This window comes from Ursus americanus, chromosome 18 (genome assembly GCF_024610735.1).
Source record: "Ursus americanus isolate L20-20 chromosome 18, mUrsAme1.1.p, whole genome shotgun sequence".
Classification (NCBI taxonomy): Eukaryota; Metazoa; Chordata; class Mammalia; order Carnivora; family Ursidae; genus Ursus; species Ursus americanus.
The window spans coordinates 15,659,586-15,684,104 of NC_142144.1; the positions used below are offsets into that span (position 1 = coordinate 15,659,586).

A 24,519-nucleotide genomic window follows, 5' to 3' on the forward strand; every position below is an offset into this window, starting at 1 on the left:
TTTAAGGCAGTACCGACTCATGATATCTCTGTTCTGCCTCCTTCCAGAATGTTTAACTCTCCTTGGGTCACATATTTTAAAATATCAGGGAGGAAATGTAATTGGTTCACTTATCTCCGTCTCCCTACTGTCTCTGAACAAGTCTAAGAAAGGCATACTTATGATTTAAATACAAAAATGGCATTGAGTTATTACTTATATCTAGGTGGAGAGATTAATTGTAAGCAATGGAAAGTGAATCACTGAGAAAATGACTATATATTGGTTGGTATGTATATGACAAATGCTGAAGAATGCTACTAAACTGATAAATGGCATCCTAGTACAATGCCTACTAAATATCTTTACCTTGGGGCACCTGGGTGTCTTGGTTGGTTGAGCATCTGCCTTTGGCTCAGGTATTATCTCAGAGTCCTGAAACTTAGTCCAGTGTCAGACTCCCTGCTCAGTGAGGAGTCTGCTTTTCCCCCTCCCTCTGACTCTCCCTCCACTCAGGTGTGCATGCTCTCTCTCTTCTATATCAAATAAATAACTATAAATCTTTAAAAAATAAAATAAACATCTTCACCTCAACACAATGAAACAATGTCTTGAAGGTTGATCAAGACACTTCTAATTATTGGAACTGAATCATAGACCCTGGAAATAGAGATTGTTAGCACTGCAAAGTAAAATTGTCTTATAAACTACATATTTTTCAAAGTATTTGCATTATAAGATAAAAATATGATAGTCACCAATTGGCCAAACGGACATCTGCAAACAGAGTAATCAAGGCAAGAGACTGAAGACTTGACTTCTTCGGGAGTAGGGTAGAATAACCTGCTTTCTGAAGCTTGATCGACAGGATATAAATCCCCTATGGCATCAGAGTACTGTATGCATATTTCAGTACAGCACTAAAAATATTATTCTCCCTACTCATCTCTTAAACATTACATTCTAACCAAACTGCCTTCTCTACATGTTGTGTTTGCTCTGCCCACGAATTTACCCAAGCCTCTTGGCTCTGCAGTAAAACAGTCCTCCATCACCTCCTTACTTCCTGACAAAATACTTCTCACCTCCCTTCCTCTTTCCACCAGTATCGTACCTGGGCCTTTCATACATACTAGCTTTTCACCTCCCATTTCCTGCAGGAAATGCACAGGGTCAACTTAATCCGTACTCCTTACAGTTCTTAGCACAATGACTGCCACATAGTAGACAATCAATGAGTATATTAGCCAAATAATAATGCCTTTTTATGGTCTCATATTTACCTGCTACTTTGAAGATTCTCTTCAGTAGAATTACCCAAATTAGGTTTGGCTTTGTGGGCTTCATTCTTTTCTGTCTTTATTGCCAGTAATTATTGAGTTAAAAAAAAAATCCCTTTTTATATGCCTGTATTTAGGTTGAGGAAATAAATTCCAATAACCTAACAACTAATGGCCAAACAGCTCCCAGGAGGTTGAGTTATACCGTTTTGTGGGAAATATCATCTCCTCTCATTTACCTTAGCCGAATGTAATAGTTCAGGTTGCTTACCTGCTGCCTACAGACACTTTTGTTTTTCTTGAGAATGAGTTCATGATTATGGTAGGATGGGAATTTGGAGAGAGGAAGTGTAAAGACTGGGTAGGGCTCAGTAATTTTGGATGTCTGCAATCTAATAATGTCCATGAAAGTGCTTTGAGCTGTTTAAAATACTAACTGCATCATTATATTTCTGTCTCAGCTTTCAGTGTAGGCCTAGAGTTAAAGCATTCAAAAGGTATCTCTTTTCTTTTTAAAGGTCTCCAGGATCTATTTAATTCTAACTCCAATAATAGCACAATTTCATTATTGAATATTCTTTGCCACCAAGCACTTCCTCATTTTTACTTTAACCTATTTTTGCTGCAACCTAGACATTTGCATGCCCCTTTTCAAATCTGAATCTTAGTTCTGCAAGGCTTGAAGCCAGTTGTGTATGTATAAAATGCCTTCCATTGCTTCCTGCCATCTTCTTCCCATAATTTTTTCTGGCTAGATCACACTTAAGCTCAAAATTCAGTGAAAGTGTCTAAGCCTCCAAAAAGCCTATCCTAATCTTTCAGAGCATATTACTGTGCAGTGTCGACCATTGCACACTTTCTAACGACAGCTATCTAAAGCATACACTCTAATATCATTTTCATTTCCCCCATTAGTCCATCAGTCCCTTAAAAACAGCCCTCATGTCGTATACATCTTTGTATCCAGAGGGCATGGAAGACAACCACGTGATTGCTTCTTGAAGGCATGATGGATACTAGAAGCATAGTCCAGCTCCTAGTCCAGGAAAATGGGCAAGCAGAGATAAAGGGTGGAGAAGTATGTCCCTAAAATTTAGGAAAAGGTTCTAGTTCCAGCAAGAAACCTAGAACCAGGTTAAAAAACTAATTCAGAGGGTGCTTGGGTGGCTCAGTCAGTTAAGCATCCAACTCTTGATTTCTGCTCAGGTCATGATCTCAGGGTTGTGAGATTGAGCCTGGCGGCTGGCTCTGCACTGGGTGTGAAACCTGATTAAGATTCTCTGCCCCATCCCCTGCCCTCTCTCTCTCAAAAATAAATAAATAAATAAAATATCTGCTTATGCCAATACCCATTCATGATTAAAATAAAAATAAATTCCTTAGCAAATTAAGAAAAAAAAAAGGGAACAATTTCAATTTGATAAAGAGCATCTACAAACATTCTACAGCTAATATTATATGCGATGATGAAAGAGTCAGTGTTTTCCCTCTCAGATTGGCATCAAGGTGAGGATGTCCACTCTCACCATTCTCAGTCAACACAATACTGTTAATTCTAGCCACTGCAATCGGGCAAGAAAAAAAAAAGGCCTGCATATTTATTTAAAAGGAAGAAATAAAACTCTGCTTATTTGCAGATGATTATTCTGAAAAGCACAAGGAATCTACAAAAACTTCTAGAATAAATAAACGCAACACACAAAAACAATAAATCACATTGTTATATACTAACAATGAACATACAGAACCAAAATTTAAAATATAATACCATTTGCAATCATTTCAAAGAAGATGAAATACTTAGGTTTAAACATGCTTCATTTTGAGAAAAGGGCTGGGGAATGATTCTGATTGTCCCATTTGGGGTATTGTGTCCATCTCTGAATCAAACCTATAACTAGAAAATTGAGTTATATTATTGGTTCAGTCTTGGTCACATGCCTACAGTGTGAATAGGACTGAGAGATTCTAGGATTAACAGCTTTTAGTAGAACTATACTGTTGGGATAGCAGATGTTTCCTCACAATAACAGGAATATTCTTCTCAGACTCTACCTGATGAACAAAATGATAAATATTGACTAATTCACAATTCCTAAATGTCCAACATTACCACTATACCTGACTCTCATTTCTCCAAGACTTGGAGCATCAGATATTAGCCCCAGAAATTAATGGGTAAAACTAAGCAGATGGGGCTGTCCTGACAGAGATTTGTACTGGCATTATGAAGACATGAAATATTCCATTAAGCAAATGAGGTTGGAAAGAAATTGGTTTGGTTGCTGAATGTGACCATAAGATTTGGAAAATAATTGGTTTATATTTTGTTCAGCATTTCTATCAGTTGGCTTATTTCTTAGAGGCAACAGGAAAGAACTCTTGGTAATCTAAGCAAAATGGAATTACTGGGAAGTATATCCAGAAATTTATCATTCCCATGGATATCTGGAGGTTCACTTTCAAAATCAAGGATGAGGGGCGCCTGGGTGGCTCAGTCGTTAAGCGTCTACCTTCAGCTCAGGGCGTGGTCCCAGGGTCTTGGGATCGAGCCCCATGTCAGGCTCCCTGCTCTGCTGGGAGCCTGCTTCTTCCTCTCCCACTCCCTCTGCTTGCGTTCCCTCTCTCACTGGCTGTCTCTCTTTCTGTCAAATAAATAAATAAAATATTTAAAAAAAATTAAAAATTAAAAAAATAAAATCAAGGATGAAGCCTGCCACAATGGCTAGCCATCGGGAGCACAGCAGTCATCCAGAATTAGGAATAGTCTAATGAGAATTTTTCATCTGTAATTCATGGCTTCTGACTCTTCTTACCATCCTGGAGTCAAGTGCTCAAATACAAAATCCTAAGAGCGAATGTCTAGTTGGTTGAGTTTCAATCTTATGTTTATTCTGTGTATTAGGTGGGGGGGAGGGTATCTAGCCTCTTGAGCTTGTCCAGAGAAATATGGTCATCCTGAATTATCCTCCATATTAATTTTCCATCACTGTGTGAAAAGTTACTGCAACTCAGCAGCTTAAACCAACATCCAGTTCTGTAGGTTTGAAGTCTCTGCAGGCTCACTGGGTTTTCAATTCAGGGTCCCTCAAGGCCAAAATCAAGCTGTTGCCAGGCTGTACTCTTATCTGGAGTCTCTGGGGAAGAATCGGCTTCCAAACTCATTCTGGCTGTTGGCAGACTTCTGTTCCTTGAAGTTGGATGTATGAGGTCACCATTTTCTCGATGTCTCTAAGCTAGGGGTCACTTTCAGCTCTGAGAATCTACTCCCCAGCCCTTACATGTGCCCACCTCCATTTTCAGGCCAGCAAAGACACATCCAATCCTTCTCACACTTTCAATCTTTTGACTTTTTGACCAAATGTAGAGGGTAGCAGAAGGTAACTTTTAAAGGAATCCTGTGATTAAAATAGGCCCACCTAGATTATTTTCCTATTTCAAAATCCATAGATTAGTACCTTAATTATATAAGCAAAAAAACCATTGCCATCTAAGGTAACATAATCATGACCATTGCACCTGGGGGGCAATCTAGAATTCTGCCCACCACATACTCACAGTGGATACAATGGTGATGAGAAGATGCCAAAGAATCCTGAATTTCTCTTAGGAAGGAAGATTTCCTGAACAGCCAAAGCAAACACGCAATTAAAGACATTAATATCTACCATACCATCTACACTTCATTTTTAAAAGGGCAATATGTTTTTGATTGATGTATAAAACATAAACATGCAGGTATGTGTTTTACAACAACAATAAAACGTACACACTAATAAGTACTGTTCTTTTGTTGGTATGCAAAGTGATTTAACCCATGAGAAGCCCAAGGGACTTACTTGGTGGTGATGTAATGGACCAGTGAACAAGGAGTCAGGTAACCTGGATTCAATTCTCTGCTCGAATAGTAATGCACTCTATAACCTTGAATAAATCACTGGCTTTCTCTAAGGCTGTTTCTTGAACATTAAGAGAAGTGGAAAATGCTAAAGCCACTTTGGAGGACAGTTTGGCAGTTTTTTACAAAACTAAATATACTATTAACATATGATCTGGCTATTATGCTCCTCGGTGTTTACCCACATGAGTTGAAAACTTATATCCACATAAAACCTGCACAGGAAAGTTTATAGAAGTTTTATTCATAATTGCACAAATTGGAAGCAACTAAGATGCCCTCAACAGGTGAATTGGATAAACAAACCATGATATGGCCATCCAGTAGAATATAAATCAGCAATGAAAACAAATAAGCTAGCACACCACAAAAAGGCATGGAGGAAACTAAAATGCATTTGGCTAAATGAAAGAAACCAATCTGAAAAGTCTGCAGACTATATGATTCCGACTGTGTGATATGATTTTTCAGATGAAAAAACACCACCACCAACAATATGGAGACCACAAAGAGATCAGAGACTGTCAGGATTCAGAGGGAAGGATGACTAAGTGAAGCACAGAGATTTTTAAGGTAATGAAACTATTCTGAATGATACTGAAATGATGGATGCATGTTTTATACAAGTATCAAAATCCATAGAATGTGCAACACCAAGAGGGAACCTTCATATAAACTACAGACTTCAGTTAATTAACGTGTCAAATTTGGCTCACCAGTTATAACAAGTGTATCATGTTAATGCAAGATGTTAACAACAGACAAAACTGGAGGTATGGGGGAGGGAATATATGGGAATTCTCTGTTTTTTCCACTCCTTTTTTTCCTGTAAACCTAAACCTACTAAAAAAATTAAGTCTATAAAAAATTTTAAAAATTTTTAAAAATTAATAAAAATGTAAATTAAAATAATAAGAGAATTGGGCTAAATTACCTCTGAGTATTTCCAACTCTAATACCGCATTATGCTGAAAAGCTCTTACGTTTTATAACTTAGGTGTAGGGTGCTCTGGGTTTCATCTATTAAATTAAATTATAGGGGTGCCTGGCTGGCTCAGTCACTAGACCATGGGACTCTTGATCTTGGGGTTGTGAGTTCAAGACCCACATTAGGGGGAGAGGCTACTTAAAAATACTTAAATAAATGAATATATACATACATACATAAAATACATATATAACTAGCTAATACTGAAGAGGTTACAGTGAACTTGGTACATACACAATTCTGGCACTAGTGTAAATGTTTATAACTCTTTGGGAAACACATCCATACAATGGACCAAAGCTATAAAACCACTGTTACAGACTGCTAGGAATTCACGTCTGGGAACTGTATCTAAAGAAATGAGTCAATTAGGGCCGCCTGGGTGGCTCAGTTGGTGAAGCGTCTGCCTTTGGCTCAGGTCATGATTTCAGGGTCCTGGGATCGAGCCCCTATTGGGCTCCCTGCTCATCAGGGAGCCTGTTTCTCCCTGTCCTTCTGCTGCTCCCCCTGTTTATGTTCTCTCACTCTCTGTCAAATAAAAAATAAAATCTTAAAAAAATAAAAAAGAAATGAGTCAATTATATAAATTATGCATTTGTTGAAAGATGTTCATTGTGTCATTGTTTATAATAAAGGAAATATGAATATAACATTAAAGACTCCTAAATGGAGAACTGTCGATTAAATTATAAAACATTAATGAAATGTGCTACAGACTTGCAATCCGGGATATGTATAAGGCATAATATCACAAGTATATAAATACAAGTTATTAAAAATAAATATGCTTGTATGTAAATTTTGGAGGTGAGCACATGGAATTCAAGTAAGTTATCTCCACCTTTCTAAACTTTAACTTACATTAGAATCTCTTCTGCTTTCCATTTTCAAAGATTTTTTTTTTCACCATTAGCTGGAACTCACTGTCAGGTATCAATTAGTGCATTTAAAATCTTCTTTGAGGGATGCCTGGGTGGTGTAGTTGGTTAAACATCTGACTCTTGGTTTCAGCTCAGGTCATGATCTAAGGGTCTTGAGATCCAGCCCCATGTCAGGCTCTATGCTCATCATGGAATCTGCTTGGTATTCCCTTTCCCTCCTCCTCTACCCCTTCCTACCTCTCTCTCTCTCTCAAAATAAATAAATAAATAAATCTTAAATATAATACAAAACAATATAATACAAAACAATACAATAAAATCTTCTTAGAATGAACACATTAGCTGGAACTCACTGTCAGGTATCAATTAGTGCATTTAAAATCTTCTTTGAGGGGCGCCTGGGTGGCACAGCGGTTAAGCGTCTGCCTTCGGCTCAGGGCATGATCCCAGCGTTATGGGATCGAGCCCCACGTCAGGCTCCGCCGCTATGAGCCTGCTTCTTCCTCTCCCACTCCCCCTGCTTGTGTTCCCTCTCTCGCTGGCTGTCTCTCTCTGTCAAATAAGTAAATAAAATCTTTAAAAAAAATAAAATCTTCTTTGAGGGATGCCTGGGTGGTGTAGTTGGTTAAACATCTGACTCTTGGTTTCAGCTCAGGTCATGATCTAAGGGTCTTGAGATCCAGCCCCATGTCAGGCTCTATGCTCATCATGGAATCTGCTTGGTATTCCCTTTCCCTCCTCCTCTACCCCTTCCTACCTCTCTCTCTCTCTCTCAAAATAAATAAATAAATAAATCTTAAATACAATACAAAACAATATAATACAAAACAATACAATAAAATCTTCTTAGAATGAACACAATGGCTTATGGAGAAGTGGAGATACAGATTTGTTGGTGCTACATTAAATCTTCAAGCAACATTCTTCTGAAACAATTTGGGATGGTATCTTGATGTTGTATCATTTCACTTTTCCAATTTTCTGATTTTTTTGGCCACAGTGCATTCTATTCCAGTTTGGCTCATATTACTTCACTTGTAGTTTCTGGGTCCCTCTCTATACTGTGGTAAGCATCTAAATTTTGGATTCTGCATTTATCCACAGATTTCTTTTAGTTTCTGTCTTGGGCTTGCTCTCCCTAGAATCAAACAGCCCCAGGTACTTCTAGTTACCTACTTCCACTGTAGCCCTCAGTTCTGAAGGACTCTCATCACTGATCCTCTTTCAAACTCAGGCCTTCTTCAGCATGCATAAAGAGGATTGTGTTAGGAATCCCAAATTATGGGGCCATTAACACCATGTGAGCCAAGGTCAAGATTTGGACATCAGGATGAAAAGTGAGTAGCAGGAACTACCTAAGTACTGAAGTCGCTAAAGGAGGCAGCAACGTAAGAATTGTAAGACTCACAGAGTCCACAGTTAGGAATGAGACAGTGGAAAGAAAAGCAGATAGCTCAGGATTAAGATTCCAATCATTTGGTGTCCTACAGAGGATTCAGATTCCTGATCAATAGGTCCTAATGCATACTACAAAACTGGGAAGAGAATCCTAAAAGGGGTTAAGACAGGTGAATGAGACCAGTGCTGTGAAGCACGGTACCCTAGAAAGTGGATTCTCTGCAAACATTATCAGATAGTAAAAAAATACCCCAGAGGTTAGTATACCAGACCTCCCATAATAATCTCCATGGCTAAACACAATCACCCATGTAACATTTGCATCGCAAATCAAATTCATTCTCCAGAAAACAAAGCCTAACAGATTGAAAATTTATTAGCATCTGCTGTGCTGTGATTATGGCTTTTAAAATGATTCACATCACATGTGTAAAATGAACAAATACATTTCACCATTGCAAAATACATGGCATTTTGGTCGTATATAATGAAAGACTTTATCTAACACAGGATGCTTTTTTTTTTTTTTCTTTCGCTCCCTGCCAAGAGAATGCTTGGAACGGTTTTATTGGTTTAATATAATAATAAAATGAGATTGCACCCAATACGAAAGCCAGAAGGACACCCATTTTCAAGAAGGTGGATTAATTGATTTCTCTGAGGACATAAACTACCCTTTTGTGAATTTAACTTTAAAAAAGAGGACCCTTTGAGTAATTGCATTTTGAGGTGTCCATTCTCCAAACACAATTTTATTGTTACAAATGAAAAAATACCACCTCTACCCCACTACCCCCTCAAGAAACTGAAAAGATTATGTCTTTTAATTGAGTCTATAGGATTTCTAAGGCCACTCACATCCGTAGATGAGGCCATGGGAGCTATCAGTAGAAGACTCTGGAAGAATAGCCCCAAGCTATAATGTATATTTGGGTTTCACAAAGGCTGGGTCCCATTTGTTTGTCAGTAAGTAAACCCATGGAAGATGTAGGTCCATAGTGGTTTACACTACCTAGTGCTTTGTGTCTCTCCAAGGAAGTGAAAACTGCAGGAGAAAATGGTTTCTATTGAAATTAACTGATTTTTATGAATTTATTTAAGTAAATATTGAGGAATGAGGAAAGGTATCTGAGTGGTGCTGTAGCACATAGTAAGACTTCAATAAATAGTTGCCAAGTGAACAGATGAATAAGTAAATGGTGTGCACATAGAGAGAAAAGTGAATGAGGCTTTATCCTGCTGCTGGTACGGGATGAATTCCCTGCTCCTGACATACAGACTCCAGGCAGGATAACCTCATAATTAAAAGCACAGCTTCTGAAGGCAGCCTGCAGGAGTTGAAATTACCAGCTCTGCATCTTATTAAACCATGCGACTTTAGAAACAATATTTAACCTGTGCCTCTCCTCTCTTACTTGTGAAATAGAAAATATTAGTAACATCAAATAATAATATCTACTCTATAATCTGTGTGATGATGATAAGAGTTTATTTTAGGTGCTCTGAATAGTGTGTGACACATGGTAAACTCCACATGAACATTAGCTATTATTATGCAGAAATTCTAGAACTACCATTTGAAGCTAGATCTATTTCCTAGCCCTCTTATCCACCACTCTATCACATCAACTTCTTGTGGAAACATGTAATAGGTGACCTCTCAAATCATGCACACTTGAATGTGTATATTTCTATCTTTTTAGAAGTGGGAGTCATAGAGCAGGAGTGGGGCCCTTGAAGTTCAACATTTTACAAACTTTCAAAAGTATCAAAAATTTAATTAAGATTTTATACAGAATCTAACACATTCAACATATAAAAGTTGAACATTCCTACTTTAAGTGGAAGTAAAGGGCTAGGAACTTTATTTCAATGAGTTTTACCTTTGTGCCTTGGCATAGCTTTTTGGGACCTTCCATGAACTTCCCATTTGCCTTTCTAGCTGGAAAATGAGCAAGACAACTTCAGTTGTTCCACTGAGAAAGTTGGTGCTCTCAATGGAAATGTGAAGTCTGACACCAGAGCAAGAACTACAAAAACTAAGAAACAACAAAAAATCATGGTTTACAATTAACCTGATTGTACCTAATTATGCTTTACATTTTTTTTTTAAATTTAAAGATTTTATTTATTTATTTATTTATTTATTTATTTATTTGAGAGAAAGAGGGGAGGGGCAGAGGAGGAGGGAGAGGGAGAGGGAGAGAAAGAATCTGAAGCAGACTCCACGCTGAGCCAGGAGTCCAGCACGGAGCTCAATCTCACGACCCTGAGATCATGACCGCAGCAGAAACCAAGAATTGGATGCTTCACCAACTGGGCCACCTAGGCACTCCTAATATCAGCTTTGAATAGTATGTTAAAATAATGGTGCATATGAGGAGTTTTAAGGATTCTTAGTAATTAATCACTTGTCAGGTTTATAGAAATACTTCTTATTTTTTTTAAGTTAAAAATGATCTCTTAACATTGAATTATCTTGGACTATTTGCATAAAAAATTGTATTTTAAAATTACATTAATTTTTCTAATAATTTTATTGAATTAGCATCTTGTCTGACCCGTATCAATTTCCCTGCCTTCTGGGCCCAAGATTACAGGTCTTCATGGGTCTTATAATCTGCTAATTTATGTCACTGAAACGCTCTTGCTATCTTCTAGATTATACGGAGTGTTCTTCTTAGAGACACCTTTAATATGAACTCTATCAATACCTTGTATCTCCTGTAGTAAACCTGGAGTCACAACCCTGTTTGGTGACTGTGGTAGAGTGATTTATAATAAGAAATATGTATTTGGTCTTTATGTCTGTTTCTGGCTCCTAAAACCTTTGGAATTTCCCAAGTGGTAAGAGTGATAGAGGTATCTTGATATTCATATAAACCCCTTTCAACCACACCTGAGTTTATGTTAATGAGAGACTTTTGGAAAGCACCCAAGGCTGGGAGCTGGTTGCCAGGGGAACCAACCTTGTGATTAGAGAATTGGAATGTCGGCCCCACCTGGCTGACCTCTGGGGAGGAAAGAGCGTCTAGAGGCTGAATCAATCACCAATGGCCAATGATTTAATCAATCATGCCTATGTAATGAAAGCTCCATAAAAACCCCAACGGACAGGGTTCAGAGAACACAGAGAGGGACTTGGGGAGGGGCAGTGTGGAGAGGGCACTATACCCTTTCCCTATGCCTTGCCTATGCATGTCTTTCATTGGGCTGTTCCTGAGCTGTCTTTTTTCATAATAAACCATTAATCTAGGAAGCAAAATATTTTTCTGAGTTCTGGGAGTCATTCTAGCAAATGAATTAAACCCAAGGAGAGGGTTGCAGGAACCTCTGATCTCCAGCCCCTGGGTCAGAAGCACAAGTGACAGCCTGGACTTGCAGTTTGTATCTGAGTGGGGCCTGGGGTAGCAGGCTTATAGGCTTGAGGCCTTAACCTGTGGGACTGATGCTATCTTCAAGTGGATAGTGTCAGAATTGAGTTGGACTATGGGACACCCAGCTGGTGTCTGAGAACTGCTTGGTGGTGTTAGAAAACACGCGTGCACGCACACACACACACACACACACACACACACATACACACATTGGGGCAACCACATAATATGTTTGGTATACTTGTCTCCTTACATATTGTGCTGATCACATATACTGGATTCCTACTGCTCCCTAAAACTGGGTTTAACCCCCCACTGATCACCTTCCACATTAACTGAATCCAATCCTAGGTTCCGATCCTTTGCCTGCTGATGTCCACACCCTCCCACCCCTAAGTATAACTGGAGCAAGGCATAAGGGCAGTGGCCATATCCTGAATACCTGTCCTCATTGCTCCCGAATGCCAATTCTCATTGAATAATAGCCCTCACCTTTCCAGTAATTAAATATTCACAGGTGAGCTGCCTTAGTAAGTTTATAGGGTTTCCCTCCTGCTACTGAGTTCCTTAGTTTCTTTCAGTGTCTGGAGGATTCTAGGTGCTAAGCTCAGGATTGGGATGGGCTGGGGGGGGACAAGGTAGGCTGTGTTTTTGTCTGTGCTCAGGAATGTAATCGATTCACCTCTTCATCAGAGCCAGCAAAATAGGTGCAGTGATGGAGAGATATAAAGGACCACCCCAGACAGATGGAGAATCAGATTGTAATGAACGAAACTACTTTTCATTGCACCTCACTGTAGTTCAGCTTGGCAGTGTAGCATTTATGCTATGCTTCCTGTCTGCAATGGCCTCATTTACCAGAAAGGTGTTATGGCCTAAGAGATCTGCAGAGGGTATCTGTCACCTCTGCCCAAATGAAGAGGCTGAGAGTCTGATTAAACACACACACACACATACACACACACACACACACGCACACACTTTCCCATTAAAAATCCAGAGTGAAAACTGCTCCAAACTCTAAAACTTAAACTGTTACATCTCAGCTGTTCACTCTTTCATTATTATTCATGGAGAACAAAAGGATATCAGAGTAGAATGTAGTGGGTCAGGCAAGGAGAACAGGGCTGACAATTCCTTTTCTTTCTTACTCAGCATGGACCTTGGAGAATAACCTTTAGGTCAGTGAATGGCCATTTGCATGCTTTCATGAACTTGAAACACATAGCTGGGTGCATTTATTCATTCAACAAATATTTATTGAGGACCTGTTACATGTGACTCACTGTGCTTAGCACTAGAGATACAAAGAAGAAAAAAAAAAGACATTCTATCGTCATGGGCCTTGCAATTCATGAAGTCCATAGCATTTCCCATATGGCAGATTTTTGTGCTAGTCTTTCAAACATGATATAGACATCAACCTTCCAGACTAGAGACTTAGGGAGATATGGAGCCCAGAGATAGGGGAAATAGCCTACCTCACTCCAACATATATTTTATTTTAGACAAGTCTCTCATAAAATACTATGTATCTTTTAGCATAGTCTTGGCACACGCTATTATAACTACTTATTTCATCATATTTCTCCCCACTGGATTGCGGGTTCCATGTTTGTAGGAATTTTGTCTCTTCCATTCACCAAGGAACCCCCTGTGTCTAGCAGTCTAGCATAAAGCAGATAATAAGTTTTGATTGTACTGCTGAACTAATAAAAGTAGACATGAAGACATTTTCTTGACCTTACATGTTGAGCTGACCCTTGAATGATGTGGGGCTTAGAGGCACTGACTATCCTGCACAGATGAGAATTCATGTATAACTTTTCACTCCTCAGAAACTTTCCCAATAGCCTACTGTTGACCAGAAGCCTTAGTAATAACATAAACAGTCAATTAACACATACTTTTGTACGAACTATATATGTAGTCTTACAATAAAGTAAGCCAAAAACAAGAAAATGTTAAGAAAAAAAATCATAAGAGAAACGATATTTATAGCACTGTAATGTAAAAAATCTGCATGTGAGTAGAACTGTGTGAAAGTAGATGCACACAATTCAGAACGGTGTTGTTCACAGGTTAACTAATAGGAAGCTCTGGGAATCAGCAAATGGACTTGATGACAGGAAAACAATAACCAGCATTTCCTGAATCTTTGCCATATTCCAGACTGTGGCACATTGGGAATATTGTATCCTAATAACTCTAGAGGGTAGACTTTTTGGGAAAAATAAAAAAAGACTAAGCTTCTCCTGGGGCAGCCACATAGAAGAAAGGCCAAGATGGCAGATGAGTTTGCCAAGGCCCAGGCCAGGTGGGCTGGCAAAGACACAGTTTTCAGGAAGACCATTCACAAGGAAATCCCAGCCAAAATCATTTTTGAGGATGACCAATGTCTTGCTTTCCATGACCTTTCGCCTCATGCACCAACACATTTTCTGGTGATACCCAGGAAACATATACCCCAGATTCCTGTATCAGAAGGTGATGATGAAAGTCTTCTTGGACATTTAATGATGGTTGGCAAGAAATGTGCTGCAGATCTGGGCCTGAAGAAGGGTTATCGAATGATGGTGAAGGAAGGTGCAGATGGGGCACAGTCTGTCATGTTCATCTCCATGTTCTCGGAGGTTGGCAGATGACTTGGCCTCCTGGTTAAGCATGTTTTAAGGGATAATTTTCTCTTCTCTAGGCAATGACCAACGTTTGCAAGTTCTAATATGTTAAACAATACACTTATTTTTGCCTGTGTTTGGAGAGATTAAGGAAATAATTTTTAAAAACCCATACATAATAAAAGATAATGTTGTATGGTTTATAGGGTTTTTTTTTAAAGGACTAAAACATAAAGATTTCAAGGAAATCTCCCTGTTCATATACTACTTAGAAGCAAAGCCAAGATTCAAACTCAGATCTGCTTAACTTCCAATACTGAGAGCTTTATCAATATATTGAATATTCTTGAGCTATATAGAATAACCTACTGTAACAAGATGCAATTTAAAGAGAAAACAAAACAAAACAAAACAAAAAAACGTAAGCTTCACGTTTTGATACTCCAGTACTCCAGTGCAGAAGTAAGAAGGAGGACTGGTAGAAAATCATATGGAAAAAAAATTGTCAAAAGTAAGCAGAATTTGAGTCAGCAATACAATATACCTGCCAGAAAAGCTACCATAATTAAGTAATTATTTAATTAACTAACCAACTGATTGTGATGGTTATCTTACTCTTTCTACAGATGCTTAGACCAGACTAGAGAAGAATGTCTGGTTCTGGGAAGCACACGCGTAATGGAATATTACCAAACTGAAGCACGCCTAGAAGAAAATGACCACCATTAGGAAGGGGTCAACAACTTGTCATAAAAAGAATGGGACTCAGTAGGGGAAGAAAGGGATAAAGAAGGGGGGGGTAATCAGAAGGGGGAATGAAGCATGAGAGACTATGGACTATGAGAAACAAACTGAGGGCCTCAGAGGGGAGGGGGGGCGGGGGAATGGGATAGACCGGTGATGGGTAGTGAGGAGGGCATGTATTGCATGGTGCACTGGGTGTTACACGCAACCAATGAATCATTGAACTTTACATCGGAAACCAGGGATGTACTGTATGGTGACTAACATAATATAATAAAAAAACATTAAAAAAAAAAAAGAATGGGACTCAGTTTATCTTGGAGTAGAGCAGATGTGAATGAAGGTATTACGATCACAACCACACCATAGCTGAAGGGCCATCAAAGGCAGAAGTTGTAGACTTGTTTTGCCTGGTCCCAAGGAAAAGCAATTCAATCTGAATGGATCCTCAGAAAGAGAGCTTTAGTTCAAATGAGAAAGAGCCATGGAGAGATAGAGTATGTTACCCTGAGAGTACTGGAATTTCTTTTCCATGCAAATGTCCCAGGAGACACCGAGAGACCACAGTTTACGTCACTGTAAAGGGGATTGAACTTATGTGGCTGGACAGTGTAGGGGTCATCAACTACAAGGAGTACATACCACTACCCTCCCATGCAGGCTCATTAAAGACATCACTAATCAATCATGGCACTTTTCAAGATGCTTCCTCAGATTCTTTCTACACACAGAACTCCAGGCAACCATGTCAAATTGGTTAGAGTTGGTTTGTGAAATAAAACACTGTTCCTCTGCCCATATGAGGTCTACCTGCTCTCAAGGCCAGGTTGAGGTTCTCAAGCCTGGATGCCCCTAAGAATCTTCTCTGGAGCTTTCAGAGCTTTTAAAAACTCCATCCTAGCTCTCCTGAAAAAAACATGTATCTAAGTTCTGAACTGAAGAATCTGAATATGAAAATTATCTCCAGCCGACTCAGATGTGTTGAGTCTAGCACAGTCTGGCAAACTGGTACTTAGCAACAAGTAATAAAAGATCCATCCCAATCCTTCAGATCTGTGATTCTTCTGGAATCAAATGATCAAGAACAAAAGTGTGAGTGTTTAACTTTGTTTATATGCACATGTATTACCCATGCATGCAGCTGTCATGTTTTCCATGTTTTCCCCCTGTGGATGAAATTTTGTGTGCAAACCATCCCACAGCACAGATTTATGTGTGCATCCGTCTCCTGACTTGCACTGACTGGATGAATCACACTACCTGTTAGAGTATAAAAGAGCAAACATTAGTAAAACTGATAATGCACCTTGTGGTGGTGACTCAAGCAAAGTAAGCATATCTGTCACGGAGGAGCAGCCTGCCAGCTTTGCACCAGGGGAAACGCGATTGAATAATAATGCACCAGACATAAAGCAACTTCAATAATGCTCTCTGCCAAGCTAAATCCCCTTAAGTTGGAAATGTGTGCATATATTGGGCAAATGCACAGTCGCATAGTATAATGAGGCTGAAGACTTTGTACTCAGAATATAACATCGTACAATCATAGACTCACCCAACAAGCATCAGGCACTATGCTAAGGACTGAGAAAACAATGATGAGCATAGCAGACACACTCCCTGCACTTTTGCTCCTCCAAGACGAGTGCAGGAAGCAGAGGACTATGCTTGGACATAAGAGTCAAAGCTAAGGAGGAGGCCAAGGTGAGCTCATGTAGAGTCTTGTAGGACAAGACATATTTAGATACTTGATCTTTAACTTGACAATGAGAGAGTGGCAAGCCATGAAGAATTTCAAACCAAAGAGTGTATCTTGTATGTAGAAAGACCACTTGGGCTGCACTGTGGAGAAAGGAGAGAGGCCAGGACTGGAGGGGAATATACCTACTAGAAGACTGTGTAGCAGTGACACATTGGGACCATCCTTCTGGCTGAAGAGAGATGACTGTCATCATCTATATCCAATTACAAGTTCAGAGACTTCAAGTTGGTAGCACGTAACCAACTGGAGGGGAGCACTTACACCATGGAAATTGGCAGATACTGCAAAAAGATATTCCCCCTCAGAGAGCCGGTTATTAAACATTTGTCCGCACACCACATCTGTGCCAAGCACCTATTCTGTGTCTACACAGAGTATGGGTGAAGGCACTGATATAAAATCCTAAAGAGGAGCTTCACTATGGAACTGAACACAGATGAGCATACCTATCACTCTTAAAGGGCTTTACCATTTGCAAAGATAGCTTTATATTTATCTTTTTTTTTTTTTTTTTTTTTTTGAGAGAGCATGTGAGCAGGAAGGGACAGAAGGAGAGAGACTCTTAAGCAAGCTCCACACCCAGTGCAGAGCTCAACTCAGGGCTCGATCTCATGACCCTGAGATCATGACCTGAGCCAAATCAAGAGTTGGAGGCTTAAACAACTGAGCCACCCAGGCGCCCCCTTACATTTATCTTGTTTGCCTTTTTTTCTTTGCAAAATGAAGATAATTGTTATCTTTATTTTACAAACAAGGAAAAGCTTGTGGAAATAATAGAATTTTTGAAAGGAATGAATGAGAGCATTTATGCAAACACTAAACAGAATGCTGGGCACACATTAAGTGCTCCGTAAATTTTAGCTATCATTGTTGTTATTATTAGAAACAATTATTGTAGTATCAAAACAATTTTGTAACCTAGACATCATAGATAGTATTTTTTTTAAGATTTTATTTATTTATTTATTTATTTATTTATTTATTTATTTTTAAAGATTTTATTTATTTATTCGACAGAGATAGAGACAGCCAGCGAGAGAGGGAACACAAGCAGGGGGAGTGGGAGAGGAAGAAGCAGGCTCATAGCGGAGGAGCCTGATGTGGGGCTCGATCCCAGAACGCCGGGATCACGCCCTGAGCTGAAGGCAGACGCTTAACCGCTGTGCCACCCAGGCGCCCCATAAGATTTTATTTATTTATTTGAGAGAGAGCTTGAGCTAGCATGAGCGGGGGAAGGGGCAGAGGGAGAAGGAGACGCGGACGCCCTGCCGAGCAAGGAGCCTGATGCGGGACTCAATCCCAGAACCCTGGGATCATGACCTGAACCAAAGGCAGATGCTTAACCGACTAAGCCACCCAGGTACCCAATATCACAGACAGTATTAACTATATTTCCTTAATGGTGGACTTAGGACTCAGAAAATTGAAATCACATGACTGAGACCTAGATTAGAAAGAACAGAAGAGTGACCTAAAACCAGAAGTTCTTTTGACTCCTAGTCCAGTGTTAGGCCCATAGTGCATGCTGAAGTTTATTCATTCATTTATTTGTTTATCCATCTCCTCAACAAGCGTGTATTAGATACCTACTACATGCAGGTTATTATGCAGTAGTAGCAATAAGCCAAAAACTACCTTTTCTCTCATGGAGCAAACACTGGAGTGGGGAATGGCAGAATTAGCATATTAAAAACAAATGACTAAGTATATAATAAATGTTGGGTGGTGTAAGTGCTCTGAAGAATAAGAGATGGCCTTTGGGAAGGAGACAGTGTGGAATGATGGTGTTTCCTGAAGGCCTCTCTGTGGAGACTGTTCACGTGACTCCATGAAGAGAAAGGGCATCTTGGGATGAACCGTCCATATGGAGGGCATGGTAAGTGAGAAGGCCCTGAACTGGGATAGCGTTGGTATATTTGAGAAGTGCAAGGAGATCATAGTAACTGGAGCAGAAGGCAGTCTGAGGGGGGATAGTAATAGAAGATAAGATCAAAGAAATAGAAGCCAGATCATAGAGGCTTTATAGGTCAAGGCCTGGTCTTTGGTGCCCTCCATTGAAATGTGCACACTGTAATAGATTTAGATTGCTTCCAGTGGAAGATGGCAGATCTTAGTTAACATTCTGAAAACCTTTCCCGTAAGCTCATAGAATGTTCCTATCCAAACGGAGAGGTTGATTGGTCTCTCTGGATTCCTGTAGTTGCTCAGTCTTTTTTGGATTCATCCAATTTTGATTGGATAAATGTACATTCATTCATTCATTCATTCATTCACTTATTCTTTTCTTTCTAAAGATTTTATTTATTTATTTACTTATTTGAGAATGAGAGAAAAAGAGAGTGCACAGGCAGGGGGAGGGGCAAAGGGAGAGGGAAGCAGACTCCTTGCTGAGCGAAGAGCCCCACTCTGGGCTCCACACTGGTTTCCACACAGGGCTGGATCCCAGGACCCTTAGATCATGAGCTGAGCTGAAGTCAGATGCTTAACCAACTGAGCCACCCAGGCGCCCCTCATTCACTTATTCTTTATGACACTTCCACTATGAGCCAGGCATTGTGCTAGTCGCTGGGAACAAAATGATGAAGAAGGCAGGAGGGTCCCTCACCCCCAAGACATTGGCAATTCAATAGGAAATAAAAGCATAGTCACAGGTAGTAAAGTGCACAGCGACAAGAGCTATAGGCACAGAACTAATTTAAAAAATGCATGCTCCTGTATATCCCCACAGTTCACACTCACAGGTACCCTGGCGTGGGCTGTTCCTAAGTACAAATCTGTGAATCACAAGGGTGATAGAGCTCGTGAACGCAGAGCACAACTTACTATGCCAAACATGGAGAAATTAGCAGTAAAGACAGGAAAATATTATTTTGTTGTTTTTAACTAAACTCTAAAACGGAATAATATTACCTTTAATGAGGCTGGGGAACTTCCTCTGAGGAGTCTAAAGCCCTTTACCGATGTTATTCCATTAATTCTCCTTGTGTCTGGAACTTGGCACCTGAAGCACAATGCATTATGCAAAACCAAAGCACACTTTGCATAGAGAAAAGATTGTGTTTCAATTTTCCCCTTAAGCTCAACTTCAAAACGCTGGCAGATCTGCCATCGGGACATGGATCCTATATCCACGCTCTTGTCATCCTGGATGGCATGTATCTATCTTGTGGCTGAGGTGCAGGGGTATGGGCAGAGAGAGAGGGAGAGGGAGAGAGAAAGAGAGAGGGAAGGAGAGAGAGAGAGAAGTTTGGCACATGCGGGAAAAAATGTACCTGAAATCTTTTATTAGATTAAGACTAAGATTGTAGGGACCATTAGATTCAACAAACGTTTATGAAACCCGTCTGTAAAGTGCTATGTGCATTTAGCTACAATGCTAGATAGACAACTAACTGCCTGAGGAACCAGATTTGATGTACGCACTGTGTGCCCAGTCTGGTGCTAGCCAATTTGTAAAAGGAAAATGAGATCAAGACCGGCTCCCTGTTTCAGTCTGGGAGAGATGACTGCCTTACACAAAGTGGTTAATTTACAATGCAAAGTTAGAGCAAGTGCTAGATTGGGCGGTTTAGCCTCTAAGTGCTTCTTGGAGTTCAAAGAAGGCAGAAATCAATGCCGACTGGAAGGATAACAAAATCTTTATGATGAGCCATAGATCTGAACTGATCTTTGAAGACCAAGAAGGATTCAGAAAGGTGATTTTGCAATACAGTTCCAGAGATGGAGAGATTGCCTACAACCTAAATATTCCGAAATTCAGAGCAGCCAAAAGGGACCCATTCTTCCCCACAGTGGGGAGGGATGGACCCCACATCACATAATTTCTGGGAACCTAGACGTTTATGGAAACCTTCTCACCATCCTAAGTATTCCCTAAATAGTGATGCTGAAATGATCCTGTGGGCTGCTTGTCACCTTCCAGTCCAAACTCCTCTTCACTGCTTGGTCTTCACCTGCTCTGGATGGCCTCTGTCCCCTACTTCACACTGACTGCCCTAGATCCTGCCACCATCTCTATGGCCTCTCTCCCCTCACTCAGCTTCACCCTCCCCTCCCCTCCCCTCTCCTCTCCTGACTTACCTGCAGCCCATGCAGATGCTTGGCCTCGAATGTTGGGTCCTCCTACACCTCTAACCCGATGCCTCTGGGCAAGCCTATGGTTCCCCCCCCCCCCCCCCCCCAGAAAAGGTTAGGGGCAAAGGAGGGAAAAGAAAATACCAAGAAAGAGGAACGTTTTGGACATCAGAAATTGTCGCAGCTAAAACGAAGGAAGAGGATCATTCCCTATCCTCTCCACAGGAATCTCTTCTTGGTTCCTGGCTCAGTGATTCCTGGCCTGGGACCTACCGTCACCGTCTGTGCCACAGATGGTCTTTGCCACACTGCCTGGAGTCAGGCTCCCTGGGGCTGCACCTTGGGGACATAGCTTTCCAGTTGTGAGGCTCTAAGCAAGTTTCTTCATCTATACCTGGGAATAGTGGCACCCACTGCAGGGGACTGTAGTAAGGATTAATTGAGTTAGAACAGGCAAAACACTTAGAGCTTGGAACACTTCCAAACATGTGAGAAGGCTACAGCTACTAACATCATTACCTTCACCAGATTTCTATGCCCTGATATATTTTTCCTAGGAAACCAAGAGGACCCCAAACTCCCTGTGAAAAGAATTTTTGTACTCAGAATTCGGGTCCCTCAGGTTTTTGTTGTTGTTTTTACATTTAATTTTTATCTTTTTAAAAAATGCCTTTATATTCTGAGAAATATTTGCTCACCCCATATTCTTTAAGACAGTCTCTCTTTTTTTTTCCCCTGGAAGTTTATAATTATTGCTTGTACTTTAAGTCCCTGGTCCATCTGGAATTTCTATATGTATAATATGGGTACTGTATTTTTCACTTGCCTATCCAGTTGTTCCAGAACCGTTTATGGAGAATACTCTCCTTTTTTTCACTGAATTGTTTTGTGTCCCTGTTGGAAATTAGCTGACTACGTATGAGTGGGGCTATTTCTCGTTGGATCCCTCAGTTTTAACAAGTCCCAACTAGGTGATACCAGTCCTCCTTCCCTTGCAAAACCTTTCATAAGGTCCATTTAAGACTGTTCAGAAAGAAAGAGTTTTATCCCTAAAAGAAATGCAGCTATCTTCGTTAAGCGTTTTTTCCTCTTCGCCAGAGTTCCACAGAGTCGTATAATCATAGAGAATAAAAGATCTGAAATGTCCCTGAGGTATCCATAGAGGTTAGTTGCTTCATTTTACAAATGGGGAAACTGAGGCCCTGAAAGACGAATGTGATTTGCCAAGACCACCCATATAATTAGAGGCAAAGACAAAACTAGAGACCTGATTTCTTTCCCCTTACTTTAGATGTAGGTCTCTTTCTGGCTATGCACCTTTATTATATCTCGTTCTAGCATGAAAAACATCTCCACTTGTTTCAAAATCAAAGCAAGCTACATTCAGAGCAGGGTGTCCAATGTCTTAAATTATATTTTTTAAGGTTTTTGAAGACCACTGAATAAGACAACCTTAACTTTTCCCTCAGTGTTATTAAATTCAGACAGGTTTCTTCCAGAGGACAGACCCCAGACTTCCCTTTTCTTAGAGCATTTATATTAGAAAACTTGCAATTACAAATTCTTTCTGTGCCCCTCTGAGATGTAAATCTTCCCCCAGCTTCTTACCATTTTATAATTCAGGAATGTCTTCCCTCAAGGACCAGGGAGCCTTTGCTTTGAAACATAATCCTTAAGGAGGATAGCGCCCCCCTCTCCCAGTCTCCATGGGAAGGTAGGAACCAAACTAAGACAAGGGACAAACACACACACACACGCACACAGATGGCCTAATCACCTTGACCAACCTCCCAGCAAGGTGCTCCAGTAATTTTCCACTAACGCACCCCAGTGCAAAAAATAAAAATAAAGAACTAATAAATATAAAAAACACAAAAACAAAAACGGCCCTGCCTTTTGTTTCAGCAGAATTGAGCTCAGTCCTGTAATGAGGTCTCTTTCACCTGCTACAGTAGACGGAATAAAATCTGTACTGCTATTTTTAACAAATGTCCGGTGCAATTTTACTTCCACACCAGGCCATCCAGGACACAGGGTTACTCCAACCCAGCTTCCTCTTTTGTTTGGGAAAGCACAAGCAAGCTAACTGGAAGCAGTCCAAATATTGCCGATTCATTTGCATTTAAATTGCCCAAATGGCATTTGGTAAGAGCTATTTGATGTCCAAGAAGGCTTTGGAGGCTTTTAAACTTCAAAACAGAAGGTCAGGATTGATCAGCAGGAAAAGAACCTCGGTGCTAAGTGGCCAAGTTGAGTCCCAGGCTTCTGACCTGGGAAGCTGGTTTCAGCTTGAAGCCTGGGGGAAGTGAATCTTTCCAGGTTTGCTCCAGGAAAGATGGCCAGGTCTGGACTGGGTGAGGATGACTTGCAGTCTTACTGACTAGGCTGCTAAGCTCTGGCCTCCTGTCCCCTTCCGTGATCTGCACAGAAACACATAATTTATTTGCTGAAAAAAATTAGTGCATTAGTCATCAAGTTTTTTGTTGTTACTACTGTTTTGTTTTATTTTTTCGTAAAATGTGGACAGTGTTAAATTAATTAGCAAGGAGGCTGTTAGACTGAGGTGGCCCTATGCTGGCTACATAAGCAAACCAAAACCAAAGCCTGTGAATGCTTCAAGGTTATGAAATTGAAACCTAACGACAACTAATCATGAATAGCCAACAAGGCTCTAAGCTACAGCCAATCAATAATTTTCCTTACTTTGTTTCTACCTTTTCTCTGTAAGTATCTTTCCCAAAGCTCCTGTCCAAGAGGGGCTTCCAGACACATCTGGTTTAGTGCTGTCTGATTCCGATCAATAAACTCTTCAAATCTGTAATATGCCTCCCTTTATCTTTTTTCACTCACTTTACCCTAACTATTCTTATCGCATAAGAGTAACAGAGAATAACAGTGAAAATAATAATGGGAGAATGATGATGATTAATCCAGCAATTTTGATATGCTCCTCTTCTAACATTTTTTTTTTTTTAAGATTTCGTTTATTTATTTGTCAGAGAGAGAGAGAGCACAACTAGGGGGAGCAGCAGACAGAGGGAGAAGCAGGGTCCCTGCTGAGCAAGGAGCCCAATGTGGGACTCAATCTCAGGATCCTCGGTTATGATCTGGCAGAACGCAGAAAAGACAGATGCTTAACTGACGGAGCCACCAAGGCGTCCCCACCTTTAACATTTTGAAGACCATGAAGCCTAAGACAAAGGGTGACTCCAGCTCAGCTTCCTCTTTTGTTTACAACAACCTTATGAGTTATTTTTTTCCACTTATGAAAAAACTTCATTAAAAAAAAAAAAACAAAAAAACAACCGAGGCACAGAAAGGTTAAGTAATCTGTCAAAGATCACATAGCTAGCAATAGTAGGACCAGAATAAAACAGGCACACTGGTTCCGGAGAGTTAATAATAGATGTAAAATATTAAGCTAGCTATTTTTAGTATAAGAGGAATTCAAGAAATGGTAACATCATTATCGCTAAAAATAGTGAACCCCAACTGTGCCCTTATCAGCACTTATTTCCCA

The 24,519-nt window shown here is 40.1% G+C and overlaps 1 pseudogene; it reads left to right on the forward strand.

Annotated features, from left to right (window-relative positions):
- Positions 1-14,086: 14,086 nt before the first annotated feature.
- On the forward strand, positions 14,087-14,463 carry LOC123788103 (adenosine 5'-monophosphoramidase HINT1 pseudogene; annotated as a pseudogene).
- The last annotated feature ends 10,056 nt before the right edge of the window (positions 14,464-24,519 follow it).